Genomic DNA, 18,937 nt, shown 5'->3' on the forward strand with positions numbered 1-18,937 from the left:
ATAAAATGTACAGTTAAACAGAATATTTAGTTATCCATTCCATCTGAAGAAAGGCTTAAAATCTGTTATATCCTGGCTAGCTTGTATACTATCTGATAACTATCTAATTAAATATGTGTTTTCAGAGTTAAACAGCCTGATATGCTAGGAGACTATAATCAGTCTTGAACCCCTTCAGAAATATGAGAATGACCAAATATTTATAAACATAGGAAGCCTAACACAACTTCCAGAACTGAGAGGTTGTAGAGACAAATCTCCACTAGCACAGTCCTCTGCCAGCCACATGTGAGCACAAGTATTCAGTCTTCTAGCCCAAAGTCAACTGACAGACTCTTGAAATGCAGAAATCTTGAAGGACTGATAATTCTGGCTTGGCAAATTATCAGTCGAATATTCTGCATAAGGTGTCATTTTTGGAGAGTATTAGTCTGTAGATGAAATGGACAGTTCCTGTCCAGTGGCTGCCTAGCCACAAAGTATTACCTCACCTGGAGGTAGAGATGCTCAATTTCTTCATTAAATCTGCCAAAGGGGAACTGTTCACAGCAGATATGTCTCAACCAAAAATAAATAACTTTACATCTCATATTTTGTGGATTTCTGACGTTTTTGAAAACAATCTATTTACATAAAGTAATCTGGACTGTTGTTTATTAACTATCATATTATGCTGAAAGTATTCTAAAAAACTTAGAGCTATGAATTTGCTTTTCAGCCCTTAACTCACAAATGTAATCAACTCAGAAGTTTGTAATGGCATCAATAGAAGGACTGGTTCTAAACCTTGTACTTTTAAACTTTTTTAACAAATAAATTCTATACCAAAGCAGAGATATGATTTTAGCATGTTACCAAATGAGATTATGACTGTACAACTCATACATCTAGCTAAGTCCTCCCTGTTAAATTACAACCTTTTCAGCCCCCAAAAGTCCAGGGAATTGGGGTGACGACTCTTCTATAAATTCTTCAAGCTGTACATGAGCGTTGAGATATACTTGGGGGTAGGGGGTAGGAAGAATGAAGCAAATGCTGTAGTTGATGTGTCCTGACTGGACCCAACTGAATGTCCTTGAGACCAGGAACACAAGTAGGTACACTCTGTAAAATACAACTCTCAAGACAAAAGTTTAGAATTGAGGCATCTTTTTGTTTGAGTCTCTTGAATCTAGTTTTTCAGGCGGTCTCCCTCTCTCAAATCTGATCAGTATGACTCTGTGAGGTTTCCAGAGCCTAATCACACTTTTTAAAAACACAAAAACAAAAAATTCTCCCCCTGAATACTTTGCTCCTTAGTCTGTAATGAGAAAAGCCTGTACCTTGCACTCTCTCCCAGAGTAATAATATAACCATAAAACTCAAAGTCACACCCATTATGAAGATTAAACAATTTTTAAAAAGGAAGTAAGTTAAACAATAGTGTGAGCCTGTTGGGGTTTTGTACTCTGTCATATCAGGAAATTAACCCAAAATTCCCGCGGAGCCTACGTTAAGAGAATCGGAGCTCTTAAAACAGAGGCAGAAGGAACACCCATTCAGAGCCTGCCCCACATGTGGCCCATACATATACAGCCACCCAATTAGACAAGATGGATGAAGCAAAGAAGTGCAGGCTGACAGGAGCCGGATGTAGATCTCTCCTGAGAGACACAGCCAGAATACAGCAAATACAGAGGGGAACACTAGAAGCAAACCACTGAGCTGAGAACGGGACCTCCTTTGGGGGAATTAGAGCAAGGTTTGAAAGAGCCTAAGGGACTTGCCACTCCAAAAGAACAACAATGCCAACCAACCAGAGCTTCCAGGGACTAAACCACTACCCAAAGACGCTACATGGGCTGACCCAGGGCTCCAACTGCTTATGTAGCAGAGAATAGCCTTGTTGGGTACCAATGGAAGGGGAAGCCCTTGATCCTGCCAAGGTTGGATCCCCAGTGCAGGGAAATATGGGGGGGGGGAGTAAGGGGGATGTGTGGGGGAAATACCCGTATGGGGGAGGGAGAGGGAGAAGGGAGGGGATCGGAGCTTATGGACAGGAAACCAGGAAGGGGAATAACATTTGAAATGTAAGTAAAGAAAGATATCGAGGCAGCAGCTCTCTGCTCCCAAACCCCGTGGGAGAGAGACCTCACCGCCTGAACAGGTGGGCACTCCTGAGGCTGCAGCGCGGAGGAGACCACCAACACTGCCCACCCCTGCCCACATCCCTGGCCCAAGAGGCAACTGTATAAGGCCTCTGGGTTCCCATAGGGGAGGGCCCAGGAGCGGCAGGACCCCTGCGCCTGAGACACCGCCGGAACCTGAAGGAAACAGACCGGATAAATAGTTCTCTGCACCCAAATCCCGTGGGAGGGAGAGCTAAACCTTCAGAGAGGCGGACACACCTGGGAAACCAGAAGAGACTGCACTCTGTGCACATCCAGACGCCAGAGGAAAACACCAAACGCCATCTGGAACCCTGGTGCACGGAGGCTCCCAGAAAGAGCGGCGCAGATCTTCCCGGTTGCTGCCACAGCGGAGAGGACTTAGGCAGTACCCCACGAGCAAACTTGAGCCTTGGAACCGCAGGTAGGACCAACTTTTCCCCTGCAAGAAACCTGCCTGGAGAACTCAGGACACACAGAGGCAAAATTCCTCTAAGACCGGGCACTTCCTGTGTTTACCGGAAGTCCCACACCCGCGGATCCCGGCCCGCAGCAGCTCTCTGCTCCCAAACCCCGTGGGAGAGAGACCTCACCGCCTGATCAGGTGGGCACTCCTGAGGCTGCAGAGCAGAGGAGACCACCAACACTGCCCACCCCTGCCCACATCCCTGGCCCAAGAGGCAACTGTATAAGGCCTCTGGGTTCCCATAGGGGAGGGCCCAGGAGCGGCAGGACCCCTGCGCCTGAGACACCGCTGGAACCTGAAGGAAACAGACCGGATAAACAGTTCTCTGCACCCAAATCCCGTGGGAGGGAGAGCTAAACCTTCAGAGAGGCGGACACGCCTGGGAAACCAGAAGAGACTGCACTCTGTGCACATCCAGACGCCAGAGGACAACACCGAACGTCATCTGGAACTCTGGTGCACGGAGGCTCCCGGAAAGAGCGGCGCAGATCTTCCCGGTTGCTGCTGCCGCGGAGAGGACTTAGGCAGCACCCCATGAGCAAACTTGAGCCTTGGAACCACAGGTAGGACCAACTTTTCCCCTGCAAGAAACCTGCCTGGTGAACTCAAGACACAGGCCCACAGGAACAGCTGAAGACCTGTAGAGAGGAAAAACTACACGCCCGAAAGCAGAACACTCTGTCCCCATAACTGGCTGAAAGAAAACAGGAAAACAGGTCTACAGCACTCCTGACACACAGGCTTATAGGACAGTCTAGCCACGGTCAGAAATAGCAGAACAAAGTAACACTAGAGATAATCTGATGGCAAGAGGCAAGCGCAGGAACCCAAGCAACAGAAACCAAGACTACATGGCATCATCGGAGCCCAATTCTCCCACCAAAGCAAACACGGAATATTCAAACACACCAGAAAAGCAAGATCTAGTTTCAAAATCATATTTGATCATGATGCTGGAGGACTTCAAGAAAGACATAAAGAACTCCCTTAGAGAACAAGTAGAAGCCTACAGAGAGGAATCACAAAAATCCCTGGAAGAATTCCAGGAAAACACAATCAAACAGTTGAAGGAATTAAAAATGGAAATAGAAGCAATCAAGAAAGAACACATGGAAACAACCCTGGACATAGAAAATCAAAAGAAAAGACAAGGAGCTGTAGATACAAGCTTCACCAACAGAATACAAGAGATGGAAGAGAGAATCTCGGGAGCAGAAGATTCCATAGAAATCATTGACTCAACTGTCAAAGATAATGTAAAGCAGAAAAAGCTACTGGTCCAAAACATACAGGAAATCCAGGACTCAATGAGAAGATCAAACCTAAGGATAATAGGTATAGAAGAGAGTGAAGACTCCCAGCTCAAAGGACCAGTAAATATCTTCAACAAAATCATAGAAGAAAACTTCCCTAACCTAAAAAAAGAGATACCCATAGGCATACAAGAAGCCTACAGAACTCCAAATAGATTGGACCAGAAAAGAAACACCTCCCGTCACATAATTGTCAAAACACCAAACGCACAAAATAAAGAAAGAATATTAAAAGCAGTAAGGGAAAAAGGTCAAGTAACATATAAAGGCAGACCTATCAGAATCACACCAGACTTCTCGCCAGAAACTATGAAGGCCAGAAGATCCTGGACAGATGTCATACAGACCCTAAGAGAACACAAATGCCAGCCCAGGTTACTGTATCCTGCAAAACTCTCAATTAACATTGATGGAGAAACCAAGATATTCCATGACAAAACCAAATTTACACAATATCTTTCTACAAATCCAGCACTACAAAGGATAATAAAGGGTAAAGCCCAACATAAGGAGGCAAGCTATACCCTAGAAGAAGCAAGAAACTAATCATCTTGGCAACAAAACAAAGAGAAGAAAAGCACACAAACATAACCTCACATCCAAATATGAATATAACAGGAAGCAATAATCACTATTCTTTAATATCTCTCAACATCAATGGCCTCAACTCCCCAATAAAGAGAAATAGATTAACAAACTGGATACGCAATGAGGACCCTGCATTCTGCTGCCTACAGGAAACACATCTCAGAGACAAAGACAGACACTACCTCAGAGTGAAAGGCTGGAAAACAACTTTCCAAGCAAATGGTCAGAAGAAGCAAGCTGGAGTAGCCATTCTAATATCAAATAAAATCAATTTCCAACTAAAAGTCATCAAAAAAGATAAGGAAGGACACTTCATATTCATCAAAGGAAAAATCCACCAAGATGAACTCTCAATCCTCATCTTCGGTTGGTTTATATACAAGTGTGCAATTTCTAGCCTTGAAAGTAAAATGATGCTATCTGGTGCTGGATAGAGGAGCCTTATTTTTTATTATGGCAGCTTGCTATTTTTGTAACATGGTGATTTGGTTGAACACAATAAAGTACAGTGGTAGCTGAAAAAAAAATGGTGGCCCAGGTTGGTCCAAGTGTCTCTAAAAACAATATAGACTATTGCTGTTGCCCTTAGTTGCTTTCCTAAATGATGACGTTAAGTCCCAATTATTGAAGACATTACACATTTTGAGACAATGCTAAGAAGATTCTAAATGTATCTGTCCTGAAAGCTTAATTCTTGAGTTTGTTATAGTACTAGAAGGCATTACACAGCCTTCCAATGGAGGAAAGTAAGCAATAGCCTTACCCAGCTGTGACGCTTATAAACCACAATAACCAACATGGCAAGATATCACTAAAGGTGCACTAGTGGCCCTCCTAGATTGCGAATTAATCTAGTTAGATATAAGGTCAGCTTAACAAGAGGAAAATAATACCTAGTATAAAAACCTAGCCAAATAATTGCAGCTAGTGTGTTCCTGGATCCTAAAGTAAAACTTACTATCATGACCTTGCTAAGTCAGTATAATTCTTAATTACATTATAAATATTTACCCTTACATCCACATATAAGTGTAGCTCTTGTCCCTCATCAAGGAGGCTTCTCTCAGAAATATATGCAGTGTATTTCAGAAAACCACAACTAAACAAAATTCAGAGACCAACTGATGTATCTTCAACACAACTCCTGTACCTGAGATGGGATGCAAGTAATATCACAGAAGATTATGGGAGGGTTGTAAGAGCCTCAGGAACAGAAAGTCAGCTGTGAGATTGTATCACCTAAAAAGGACAGGGATGCTACACCAATAACTCAATGATATAGCCACCTAGAAAAGAAAACACCAATAGACATGGTAACCTGAAGGGTGAAATCTCATGCCCCATCCCCTAGACAAATAGTATAGGCAAAGAATGACCATTGAGAGGGGGAATTAGTATGCATGAATTCATTGTTCTACTGCTTTCTAGTTATGGATGTGATGTTAATTTCCTTGCTAGGATAGGCTGTGTGTTTAACTGTGAGCCAAAATAAAATTGTTTTCCATGAAAAAAAAGGGGGGGGGGACAAGAATACCCTTGAGAGGGAATAGGGAGGCAAAGTTTAGAACAGAGGCAGAAGGAACACCCATTTACAGCCTGTCCCACATGCGGCCTATACATATATAGCCACCAAACTAGATAAGATGGATGAAGCATAGAAGTGCAGGCTGACAGGAACAGGATGTTGATCTTTCCTGAGAGTTCCAGCCAGAATATGGCAAATACATAGGCGAATGCCAGTAGCAAACTACTGAACTGACTAAGGGACCCTTGATGAAGGAATCAGAGAAAGGACTGAAAGAGTTTGAAGGGGCTTGAAAGTCCATATGAACAACAATGCCAACCAAACAGAGCTTCCAGGGACTAAGCCACTACCCAAAGACTATACATGGACTGACCCTGTTCTCCAACTGCATAGGTAGCAATGAGTAGCCTAGTAAGAGCACCAGTGGAAGGGGAAGCCCTTGGTCCTGCCAAGTCTGAATCCTCAGTGAACGGGGTTGTTGTGGGGAGGGCGGTAATGGGAGCAGGATCCGGAGGGGAACACCCATATAGAAGGGGATTGGGAGGGGTTAGGGTGATGTTTGCCTGGAAACGCGGAAAGGAAATAACAATTGAAATGTAAATAAGAAATACCCAATTTAATAAAGATGGAGAAAAAAAAAGAAAGATATCGAATAAAAAATTTAAAAAAAGAAAAAGTTATAGGTGAAGATGGTTAAAACTGTCCCAGAGTGAGTCATCCTTCCTTAGACTATGCAGGGTATATAGTTAGTTCCCTCTGCCAAAACTTTATGCTAGGATTGGAGATGATTTGTAAAGTCAAGGTATCATCCAGCATGGTGAATGGAGAAGCAACAGGTGCAACTACAGCCGTAGTGCTAACCTTGTACTAACCTCTTATACCAGGGAATCACCTAAGCAGCAAATGAGAATGGAGCCCAGTTTCCCCTTGGCTTTAGGTGGGGATCACTTAAATATACTCTCATATAATCTGCAAATAGTGATATTTTGACTTCTTCTTTTCCGATCTGTGTCCCCTTGATCTTTTGTTGTCTGATTGCTCTGGCTAGAACTTCAAGAACTATATTGAATAAGTAGGGAGAGAGTGGGCAGCCTTGTCTAGTCCCCGATTTTAGTGGGATTGCTTCAAGTTTCTCTCCATTTAGTTTAATGTTAGCAACTAGTTTGCTGTATATGGCTTTACTATGTTTAGGTATGGGCCTTGAATTCCTATTCTTTCCAGGACTTTTATCATGAAGGGGTGTTGAATTTTGTCAAATGCTTTCTCAGCATCTAATGAAATGATCATGTGGTTCTGTTCTTTCAGTTTGTTTATATAATGGATCACGTTGATGGTTTTCCGTATATTAAACCATCCCTGCATGCCTGGGATGAAACCTACTTGATCATGGTGGATGATTGTTTTGATGTGCTCTTGGATTCGGTTTGCCAGAATTTTATTGAGTATTTTTGCGTCGATATTCATAAGGGAAATTGGTCTGAAGTTCTCTTTCTTTGTCGGGTCTTTGTGTGGTTTAGGTATAAGAGTAATTGTGGCTTCGTAGAAGGAATTCGGTAGGGCTCCATCTGTTTCAATTTTGTGGAATAGTTTGGATAATATTGGTATGAGGTCTTCTATGAATGTCTGATAGAATTCTGCACTAAACCCGTCTGGACCTGGGCTCTTTTTGGTTGGGAGACCTTTAATGACTGCTTCTATTTCCTTAGGAGTTATAGGGTTGTTTAAATGGTTTATCTGTTCCTGATTTTACTTCAGTACCTGGTATCTGTCTAGGAAATTGTCCATTTCCTGCAGATTTTCAAGTTTTGTTGAATATAGGCTTTTATAGTAAGATCTGATGATTTTTTGAATTTCCTCTGAATCTGTAGTTATGTCTCCCTTTTCATCTCTGATTTTGTTAATCTGGATACACTCTCTGTGTCCTCTCGTTAGTCTGGCTAAGGGTTTATCTATCTTGTTGATTTTCTCAAAGAACCAGCTCCTGGTTTTGTTGATTTTTGTATAGTCCTTTTTGTTTCTGCTTGGTTGATTTCAGCCCTGAGTTTGATCATTTCCTGCCTTCTACTCCTCTTGGGTGTATATTTTTCTTTTGTTCTAGAGCTTTTAGGTGTGCTGTCAAGCTGCTGATGTATGCTCTCTCCTGTTTCTTTTTGCAGGCACTCAGAGCTATGAGTTTTCTTAGCACTGCTTTCATTGTGTCTCATAAGATTGTGTATGTTGTATCTTCATTTTCATTAAATTCTAAGAAGTCTTTGATTTCTTTCTTTATTTCTTCTTTGACCAAGTTTTCATTGAGTAGAACGTTGTTCAACTTCCTTGTATGTGTGGGCATTCTGATCTTATTGTTTATATTGAAGATCAGCCTTAGTTCGTGATAATCTGATAGGATGCATGGGATTATTTTATCTTCCTCTATCTGTTGAGGCATGTTTTGTGACCAATTATATGTTCAGTTTTGGAGAAGGTACCATGAGGTACTGAGAAGAAAGTATACCCTTTTGTTTTAGGATGGAATGTTCTGTAAATATCTGTGAAATCCACATTTGGTTCATAATTTCTCTTAATTTCTCTATGTCTATGTTTAATTTCTCCTTCCATGATCTGTCCACAGATGAGTTTGGGGTGTTGAGATCTTCTATTATTATTGTATGAGGTGCAATATGTGATTTGAGCTTTAGTAAAGTTTCTTTTATGGACATCCTTTTATGAAATATCCTTGCATTTGGAGCATAGATATTTAGGATTGAGAGTTCGTCTTGGTAGATTTTTCCTCTGATAAATATGAAGTGTCCTTCCTTATCTTTTTTGATGACTTTTGATTGAAATTTAATTTTATTCAATATTAGAAATGCTACTCCAACTTGTTTCTTCAGACCATTTGCCTGGAAATAGTTTTCCAACCTTTTACTCTGAGGTAGTGTCTGTCTTTGTCTCTGAGGTTTGTTTCCTGTATGCAGCAAAATGTCCACTTTACATATTCAGCCTGTTAGTCTATGTCTTTTTATTGGGGAATTGAGTCCATTGATATTGAAAAATATTAAGGAATAGTGATTGTCATTTCCTGTTATTCTCTTGGTTAGAGGCAGAATTATGTTTGTGTGTCTCTCTTCTTTTGGTTTTGTTGCAAGGAGATTACTTTCTTGCTTTTTCTAGGGTGTAGTTTTCCTCCTTGTATTGGAGTTTTCCACTTATTATCCTTTGTAGGGCGGTATTTGTATAAAGATATTGTGTAATTTGGTTTCATCATGGAATATCTTGGATTCTCCATCTATGTTAATTAAGTGTTTTGCTCTATATAGTAGCCTGGGCCGGCATTTGTGTTCTCTTAGGGTCTGTATGACATCTACCCAGTATCTTCTGGCTTTCATAGTCTCTGGTGAGAAGTCTGGTATAATTCTTATAGGTCTGTTTTGTATATCACTTGACCTTTTTCCCTTACTGCTTTTAATATTCTTTCTTTGTTTTGTGAATTTGGTGTTTTGACTATTATGTGACAGGAGAAATTTCTCTTCTGGTCCAATCTATTTGGAGTTCTGTAGGATTCTTGTATGTTTATGGGCATCTCTTCCTTTAAGGTAGGAAAGTTTTCTTCTATAATTTTGTTGAAGATATTTACTGGCCCTTTAAGTTGGGAGTCTTCACTCTCTTCTATACCTATTATCCTTAAGGAAGGTTTGACCTTCTCATTGTGTCCTCAATTTTCCATATGTTTTGGGATTAGGAGTTTTTTTTCCATTTTACATTATCTTTGACCTTTGTGTAGATGTTTTCTATGGTATCTTCTGCCCCTGAGAGTCTCTCTTCTATTTCTTGTATTTCTGTTGGTGATGCTTGCCTCTATGACTCCTGATCTCTTCCTTAGGTTTTCTATCTCCATGGTTGTCTCCCTTTGTGCTTTCTTTATTGTTTCTATTTCCATTTTAAATGCTGGAAGGTTTTGTTCAATTCCTTCACCTTTTTGGTTGTGTTTTCCCGTAATTCTTTCAGGGATTTTTGTGTTTCTTCTTTAAGTGCCCCTACATGTTTACTTGTGTTGTTCTGTATTTCTTTTTTTTTTTTTTTTTGGAGGAGAAGCAATGGTTTATTGAAAAAAGATGTTAAAAGTCAAATAAAACAATTGGATATTCTAAGGTGAAGGTACTTAAGATACAATATGATTACAGGCAATGTAAAACAACAAGATATACTGAAGGGAGGTAAAATATCCCATACTATGGGAAAGTTTCTTAAACATAGGAAGTAAACAAGAGAAAGTCCCTGAAATTGACCAGAATCACTAGGTACACCTATCTCCATGAAATATAAGTGAAAAGGATTTCTGAGAGATGCTCTTAGACAAGTCAAGCTGTATGAAAGAAACAGAAATAAGCCAGCCAAATGGTCTGCAGAATCAGAAGCAAGCCAAACTGCCTGAAAGGTGTTCAGAAAAATTGAAATTTCTAGCACAGACACTCTTCAATCTGTGGGGATGCCTCTAGGTTGTACAGTGCTCCAGATTCCCAGCTCTAGTTAGCTATCTAGCTAGCTGTCGTCCATGTTGAAATGGGATTTTCATGATGCAGTTGTTTTTAAGGGGAGATACACTGGGTCTTGCATCGGCATTTGAAAATTCAGAGCTTTTCTTCCAGCAAGGCCACACCTTCTAATTCTTTTAAATAATGCTACTCCCTGGTAACTAAGCAACAAAATCTGTGAGCCTATGGGGGGCATTCCTATTCAAACCACCACACTGCACTTCCTGGCCCCGTAGGCTTCTTGTCATATCATAATGCAAATATGCATCCAGTCTAATTCCAAAACATCCCACAGTATCTCCACACTGTTTTTTTATTATTATTATTAACTTGAGTATTTCTTATATACATTTCGAGTGTTATTCCCTTTCCCGGTTTCCGGGCAAACATCCCCCTCCCCCCTCCCCTTCCTTACGGGTGTTCCCCTCCCAACCCTCCCCCCATTGCCGCCCTCCCCCCATAGACTAGTTCACTGGGGGTTCAGTCTTAGCAGGACCCAGGGCTTCCCCTTCCACTGGTGCTCTTACTAGGATATTCATTGCTACCTATGGGGTCAGAGTCCAGGGTCAGTCCATGTATAGTCTTTAGGTAGTGGCTTAGTCCCTGGAAGCTCTGGTTGCTTGGCATTGTTGTACTTTTGGGGTCTCAAGCCCCTTCAAGCTCTTCCAGTTCTTTCTCTGATTCCTTCAATAGGGGACCTATTCTCAGTTCAGTGGTTTGCTGCTGGCATTCGCCTCTGTATTTGCTGTATTCTGGCTGTGTCTCTCAGGAGCGATCTACATCCGGCTCCTGTCGGTCTGCACTTCTTTGCTTCATCCATCTTGTCTAATTGGGTGGCTGTATATGTATGGGCCACATGTGGGGCAGGCTCTGAATGGGTGTTCCTTCAGTCTCTGTTTTAATCTTTGCCTCTCCCTTCCCTGCCAAGGGTATTCTTTTTCCTCATTTAAAGAAGGAGTGAAGCATTCACATTTTGATCATCCGTCTTGAGTTTCGTTTGTTCTAGGGATCTAGGGTAATTCAAGCATTTGGGCTAATAGCCACTTATCAATGAGTGTATACCATGTATGTCTTTCTGTGATTGGGTTAGCTCACTCAGGATGATATTTTCCAGTTCCAACCATTTGCCTACGAATTTCATAAACTCGTTGTTTTTGATAGCTGAGTAATATTCCATTGTGTAGATGTACCACATTTTCTGTATCCATTCCTCTGTTGAAGGGCATCTGGGTTCTTTCCATTTTCTGGCTATTATAAATAAGGCTGCGATGAACATAGTGGAGCACGTGTCTCTTTTATATGTTGAGGCATCTTTTGGGTATATGCCCAAGAGAGGTATAGCTGGATCCTCAGGCAGTTCAATGTCCAATTTTCTGAGGAACCTCCAGACTGATTTCCAGAATGGTTTTACCAGTCTGCAATCCCACCAACAATGGAGGAGTGTTCCTCTTTCTCCACATCCTCGCCAGCATCTGCTGTCACCTGAGTTTTTGATCTTAGCCATTCTCACTGGTATGAGGTGAAATCTCAGGGTTGTTTTGATTTGCATTTCCCTTATGACTAAAGATGTTGAACATTTCTTTAGGTGTTTCTCAGCCATTTGGCATTCCTCAGCTGTGAATTCTTTGTTTAGCTCTGAACCCCATTTTTTAATAGGGTTATTTGTTTCCCTGCGGTCTAACTTCTTGAGTTCTTTGTATATTTTGGATATAAGGCCTCTATCTGTTGTAGGATTGGTAAAGATCTTTTCCCAATCTGTTGGTTGCCGTTTTGTCCTAACCACAGTGTCCTTTGCCTTACAGAAGCTTTGCAGTTTTATGAGATCCCATTTGTCGATTCTTGATCTTAGAGCATAAGCCATTGGTGTTTTGTTCAGGAAATTTTTTCCAGTGCCCATGTGTTCCAGATGCTTCCCTAGTTTTTCTTCTATTAGTTTGAGTGTGTCTGGTTTGATGTGGAGGTCCTTGATCCACTTGGACTTAAGCTTTGTACAGGGTGATAAGCATGGATCGATCTGCATTCTTCTACATGTTGCCCTCCAGTTGAACCAGCACCATTTGCTGAAAATGCTATCTTTTTTCCATTGGATGGTTTTGGCTCCTTTGTCAAAAATCAAGTGACCATAGGTGTGAGGGTTCATTTCTGGGTCTTCAATTCTATTCCATTGGTCTATCTGTCTGTCCCTGTACCAATACCATGCAGTTTTTATCACTATTGCTCTGTAATACTGCTTGAGTTCAGGGATAGTGATTCCCCCTGAAGTCCTTTTATTGTTGAGGATAGCTTTAGCTATCCTGGGTTTTTTGTTATTCCAGATGAATTTGCAAATTGTTCTGTCTAACTCTTTGAAGAATTGGATTGGTATTTTGATGGGGATTGCATTGAATCTGTAGATTGCTTTTGGTAAAATGGCCATTTTTACTATATTAATCCTGCCAATCCATGAGCATGGGAGATCTTTCCATCTTCTGAGGTCTTCTTCAATTTCTTTCCTCAGTGTCTTGAAGTTCTTATTGTACAGATCTTTTACTTGCTTGGTTAAAGTCACACCGAGGTACTTTATATTATTTGGGTCTATTATGAAGGGTGTCGTTTCCCTAATTTCTTTCTCGGCTTGTTTCTCTTTTGTATACAGGAAGGCAACTGATTTATTTGAGTTAATTTTATACCCAGCCACTTTGCTGAAGTTGTTTATCAGCTTTAGTAGTTCTCTGGTGGAACTTTTGGGATCACTTAAATATACTATCATGTCATCTGCAAATAGTGATATTTTGACCTCTTCTTTTCCGATCTGTATCCCTTTGATCTCCTTTTGTTGTCTGATTGCTCTGGCTAGAACTTCAAGAACTATATTGAATAAGTAGGGAGAGAGTGGGCAGCCTTGTCTAGTCCCCGATTTTAGTGGGATTGCTTCAAGTTTCTCTCCATTTAGTTTAATGTTTGCAACTGGTTTGCTGTATATGGCTTTTACTATGTTTAGGTATGGGCCTTGAATTCCTATTCTTTCCAGGACTTTTATCATGAAGGGGTGTTGAATTTTGTCAAATGCTTTCTCAGCATCTAATGAAATGATCATGTGGTTCTGTTCTTTCAGTTTGTTTATATAATGGATCACGTTGATGGTTTTCCGTATATTAAACCATCCCTGCATGCCTGGGATGAAACCTACTTGATCATGGTGGATGATTGTTTTGATGTGCTCTTGAATTCGGTTTGCCAGAATTTTATTGAGTATTTTTGCGTCGATATTCATAAGGGAAATTGGTCTGAAGTTCTCTTTCTTTGTTGTGTCTTTGTGTGGTTTAGGTATAAGAGTAATTGTGGCTTCGTAGAAGGAATTCGGTAGGGCTCCATCTGTTTCAATTTTGTGGAATAGTTTGGATAATATTGGTATGAGGTCTTCTATGAAGGTTTGATAGAATTCTGCACTAAACCCGTCTGGACCTGGGCTCTTTTTGGTTGGGAGACCTTTAATGACTGCTTCTATTTCCTTAGGAGTTATGGGGTTGTTTAACTGGTTTATCTGTTCCTGATTTAACTTCGATACCTGGTATCTGTCTAGGAAATTGTCCATTTCCTGAAGATTTTCAAGTTTTGTTGAATATAGGTTTTTATAGTAAGATCTGATGATTTTTTGAATTTCCTCTGAATCTGTAGTTATGTCTCCCTTTTCATTTCTGATTTTGTTAATTTGGACGCACTCTCTGTGTCCTGTCGTTAGTCTGGCTAAGGGTTTATCTATCTTGTTGATTTTCTCAAAGAACCAACTTTTGGTTCTGTTGATTCTTTCTTTGGTCCTTTTTGTTTCTACTTGGTTGATTTCAGCTCTGAGTTTGATTATTTCCTGCCTTCTACTCCTCCTGGGTGTATTTGCTTCTTTTTGTTCTAGAGCTTTTAGGTGTGCTGTCAAGCTGCTGACATATGCTCTTTCCTGTTTCTTTCTGCAGGCACTCAGCGCTATGAGTTTTCCTCTTAGCACAGCTTTCATTGTGGCCCATAAGTTTGGGTATGTTGTACCTTCATTTTCATTAAATTCTAAAAAGTTTTTAATTTCTTTCTTTATTTCTTCCTTGACCAGGTTATCATTGAGTAGAGCATTGTTCAATTTCCACGTACATGTGGGCATTCTTCCCTTATTGTTATTGAAGACCAGTTTTAGGCCGTGGTGGTCCGATAGCACGCATGGGATTATTTCTATCTTTCTGTACCTGTTGAGGCCCGTTTTTTGACCAATTATATGGTCAATTTTGGAGAAAGTACCATGAGGAGCTGAGAAGAAGGTATATCCTTTTGCTTTAGGATAGAATGTTCTATAAATATCTGTTAAGTCCATTTGGCTCATGACTTCTCTTAGTCTGTCGACATCACTGTTTAATTTCTGTTTCCATGATCTGTCCATTGATGAGAGTGGGGTGTTGAAATCTCCCACTGTTATTGTGTGAGGTGCAATGTGTGTTTTGAGCTTTAGTAAGGTTTCTTTTACGTCTGTAGGTGCCCTTGTATTTGGGGCATAGATATTTAGGATTGAGAGTTCATCTTGGTGGATTTTTCCTTTGATGAATATGAAGTGTCCTTCCTTATCTTTTTTGATGACTTTTAGTTGGAAATTGATTTTATTTGATATTAGAATGGCTACTCCAGCTTGCTTCTTCTGACCATTTGCTTGGAAAGTTGTTTTCCAGCCTTTCACTCTGAGGTAGTGTCTGTCTTTGTCTCTGAGGTGTGTTTCCTGTAGGCAGCAGAATGCAGGGTCCTCGTTGCGTATCCAGTTTGTTAATCTATGTCTTTTTATTGGGGAGTTGAGGCCATTGATATTGAGAGATATTAAGGAATAGTGATTATTGTTTCCCTTTATATTCATATTTGGAAGTGAGGTTATGTTTGTGTGCTTTCATTCTCTTTGTTTTGTTGCCAAGACGATTAGTTTCTTGCTTCTTCTAGGGTATAGCTTGCCTCCTTATGTTGGGCTTTACCATTTATTATCCTTTGTAGTGCTGGATTTGTAGAAAGATATTGTGTAAATTTGGTTTTGTCATGGAATATCTTGGTTTCTCCATCAATGTTAATTGAGAGTTTTGCTGGATACAGTAACCTGGGCTGGCATTTGTGTTCTCTTAGGGTCTGTATGACATCAGTCCAGGATCTTCTGGCCTTCATAGTTTCTGGCGAGAAGTCTGGTGTGATTCTGATAGGTCTCCCTTTATATGTTACTTGACCTTTTTCCCTTACTGCTTTTAATATTCTTTCTTTATTTTGTGCGTTTGGTGTTTTGACAATTATGTGACGGGAGGTGTTTCTTTCCTGGTCCAATCTATTTGGAGTTCTGTAGGCTTCTTGTATGTCTATGGGTATCTCTTTTTTTAGGTTAGGGAAGTTTTCTTCTATGATTTTGTTGAAGATATTTACTGGTCCTTTGAGCTGGGAGTCTTCACTCTCTTCTATACCTATTATCCTTAGGTTTGATCTTCTCATTGTGTCCTGGATTTCCTGTATGTTTTGGACCAGTAGCTTTTTCCGCTTTACATTATCTTTGACAGTTGAGTCAATGATTTCTATGGAATCTTCTGCTCCTGAGATTCTCTCTTCCATCTCTTGTATTCTGTTGGTGAAGCTTGTATCTACAGCTCCTTGTCTCTTCTTTTGGTTTTCTATATCCAGGGTTGTTTCCATGTGTTCTTTCTTGATTGCTTCTATTTCCATTTTTAATTCCTTCAACTGTTTGTGTTTTCCTGGAATTCTTTCAGGGATTTTTGCGATTCCTCTCTGTAGGCTTCTACTTGTTTATTAATGTTTTCCTGTGTTTCCCTAAGTGTGTTCATGTCTTTCTTGAAGTCCTCCAGCATCATGATCAAATATGATTTTGAAACTAGATCTTGCTTTTCTGGTGTGTTTGAATATTCCATGTTTGTTTTGGTGGGAGAATTGGGCTCCGATGATGGCATGTAGTCTTGGTTTCTGTTGCTTGGGTTCCTGCGCTTGCCTCTCGCCATCAGATTATCTCTAGTGTTACTTTGTTCTGCTATTTCTGACAGTGGCTAGACTGTCCTATAAGCCTGTGTGTCAGGAGTGCTGTAGACCTGTTTTCCTCTCTTTCAGTCAGTTATGGGGACAGAGTGTTCTGCTTTCGGGCGTGTAGTTTTTCCTCTCTACAGGTCTTCAGCTGTTCCTGTGGGCCTGTGTCTTGAGTTCACCAGGCAGCTTTCTTGCAGCAGAAAATTTGGTCTTACCTGTGGTCCCGAGGCTCAGGTTCGCTCGTGGGGTGCTGCCCAGGGGCTCTCTGCAGCGGCAGCAACCAGGAAGACCTGTGCCGCCCCTTCCGGGAGCTTCAGTGCACCAGGGTTCCAGATGGTCTTTGGCTTTTTCCTCTGGCGTCCGAGATGTGTGTGCAGGGAGCAGTCTCTTCTGGTTTCCCAGGCTTGTCTGCCTCTCTGAAGGTTTAGCTCTCCCTCCCACGGGATTTGGGTGCAGAGAACTGTTTTATCCGGTCTGTTTCTTTCCGGTTCCAGTGGTGTCTCAGGCAGGTGTCCTGCTGCTCCTGGGCCCTCCTCCACGGGAGCCCAGAGGCCTTATACAGTTTCCTCTTGGGCCAGGGATGTGGGCAGGGGTGAGCAGTGTTGTTGGTCTCTTCGGCTCTGCAGCCTCAGGAGTGCCCACCTGACCAAGCGGTTGGGTCTCTCTCTCACCGGGTCTGGGAGCAGAGAGCTGCTGTGGGCCGGGATCCGCGGGTGTGGGACTTCCGGTAAACACAGAACGTACCCGGTCCTAGAGAAATTCTGCTTCCCTGTGTCCCAAGCTCACCAGGCAGCTTTCTTGCAGCAGAAAATTTGGTCTTACCTTTGGTCCCGAGGCTCAGGTTCGCTCGTGGGGTGCTGCCCAGGGGCTCTCTGCAGCGGCAGCCTGTATTTCTTTAAGGGAGTTATTTATGTCCTTCTTTGAGTTCTCCATCATCATCATAAAATGTTGCTTTATATCTAAATCTTGCTTTTCCAGTGTGTTTGGATATCCAGTATTTGCTTTCATGGGAGAACTGGGCTCTGATGATGCCAAGTTGTCTTGGTTTCTGTTGTTTATGTTCCTATGCTTGCCTCTCACCATCAGGTTGTCTCTGGTGTTAGCTTGTCTTGCTGTCTCTGAAGTGGCTTGACCCTCATGTAGGCCTCTGTGTCAGCACTCCTGTAGAATTCTTTTCCTGTTTTCTTTCATCCATTTCTGGGAACAGGTGCTCTGCTCTCAGGTGTGTAGGCACTTCTGGTGACTGTCTTTCAGCTCTTGACTTGGGCAGGAATCAAAAGGATCCTGCCCCTGATGGATCCTAGTTCCCTGTGCCCAAGGGTCACAGCTGGCACTAGGCAATTCCCTCTTGGGTAGGGGATGTGGGCAGAGGATAGTCTCCTCTGATTCCTCAGGAGTGTCCTCACTTCTGAGGGTCCAGCTCTCTCCCCCACGGGATTTGGGTTAGGGAGCTGTTTGACCGATTCAGTTCAGTTCTGGGCACAGAACAGAACCGCAGATACCTGCAGTTGACTGTTCCTATATTCCTGTGTGCAGAGACACTATGCAGTTTCCTCTTGGACCAGGGATGTAGGCAGAGGTGGGCAGAAGTGATTGTCTGTCCTGTGGTCTCAGGATGTTCTGTACTTCTGGGTGTTCAGCTCTCCCAAACACAACATTTTAAATGCTGTAAAAGTACAAGGTTTTCTAGATGGGTATAGCAATGTCAGAAGCATGTGAAAGATTTGAAACTGACAAAAGGCTGGGTGTTCCTTTAAAATCATACCAGGTACAATGCACAGAAAATAAGATAGGGTCAAGAGAAATGACTTGGTATTTAATACATCTTGCTGTTCTTGTGGGTGAGCTGGGTTTGGTTCTCAGCACACACATGGAGCCTCAAAATCACTTTCAGGTCCTGTTCTTTACCATCTGGTGACCCCTAATGTCCTCCAAAGGGACCTGAACGCCTGAGGTGTAGATGTGTGCAGAAACAAGCACCCAGAGATTCAAAATAAAAAAATAATTACTTTAAGGAAACAGAGAAATATATGATAGAATTAAGACAAGATGAGAACCTGCACTGAATCAACAATGAAGATGAAAATCAACATGTGAAGAAATCATTTTTCTATTTCTTTCTCTTTCTATCTGCCTGTACTATCCTGAGATAATTTGAGTGCAGTGCCCATCAAAGTGTTATGAGAAAAACCCCCCTTTCAACAAGAAGATTCAAGTGACTTTTGCAAGTTTCATTTCAGTGAGAGCACGGTCCCACCATCCTGATTATGGATATCTGGATGCCCTCAGAAAAGCTCATGTCGTTATCATCATGGTCTGCACATCATGGAAAACCTGAGACAGAAGTATCATGCTCCAGGTCTCAGACTAGG

Source organism: Rattus norvegicus, chromosome X (assembly GCF_036323735.1).
Source record: "Rattus norvegicus strain BN/NHsdMcwi chromosome X, GRCr8, whole genome shotgun sequence".
Taxonomy (NCBI): Eukaryota; Metazoa; Chordata; class Mammalia; order Rodentia; family Muridae; genus Rattus; species Rattus norvegicus.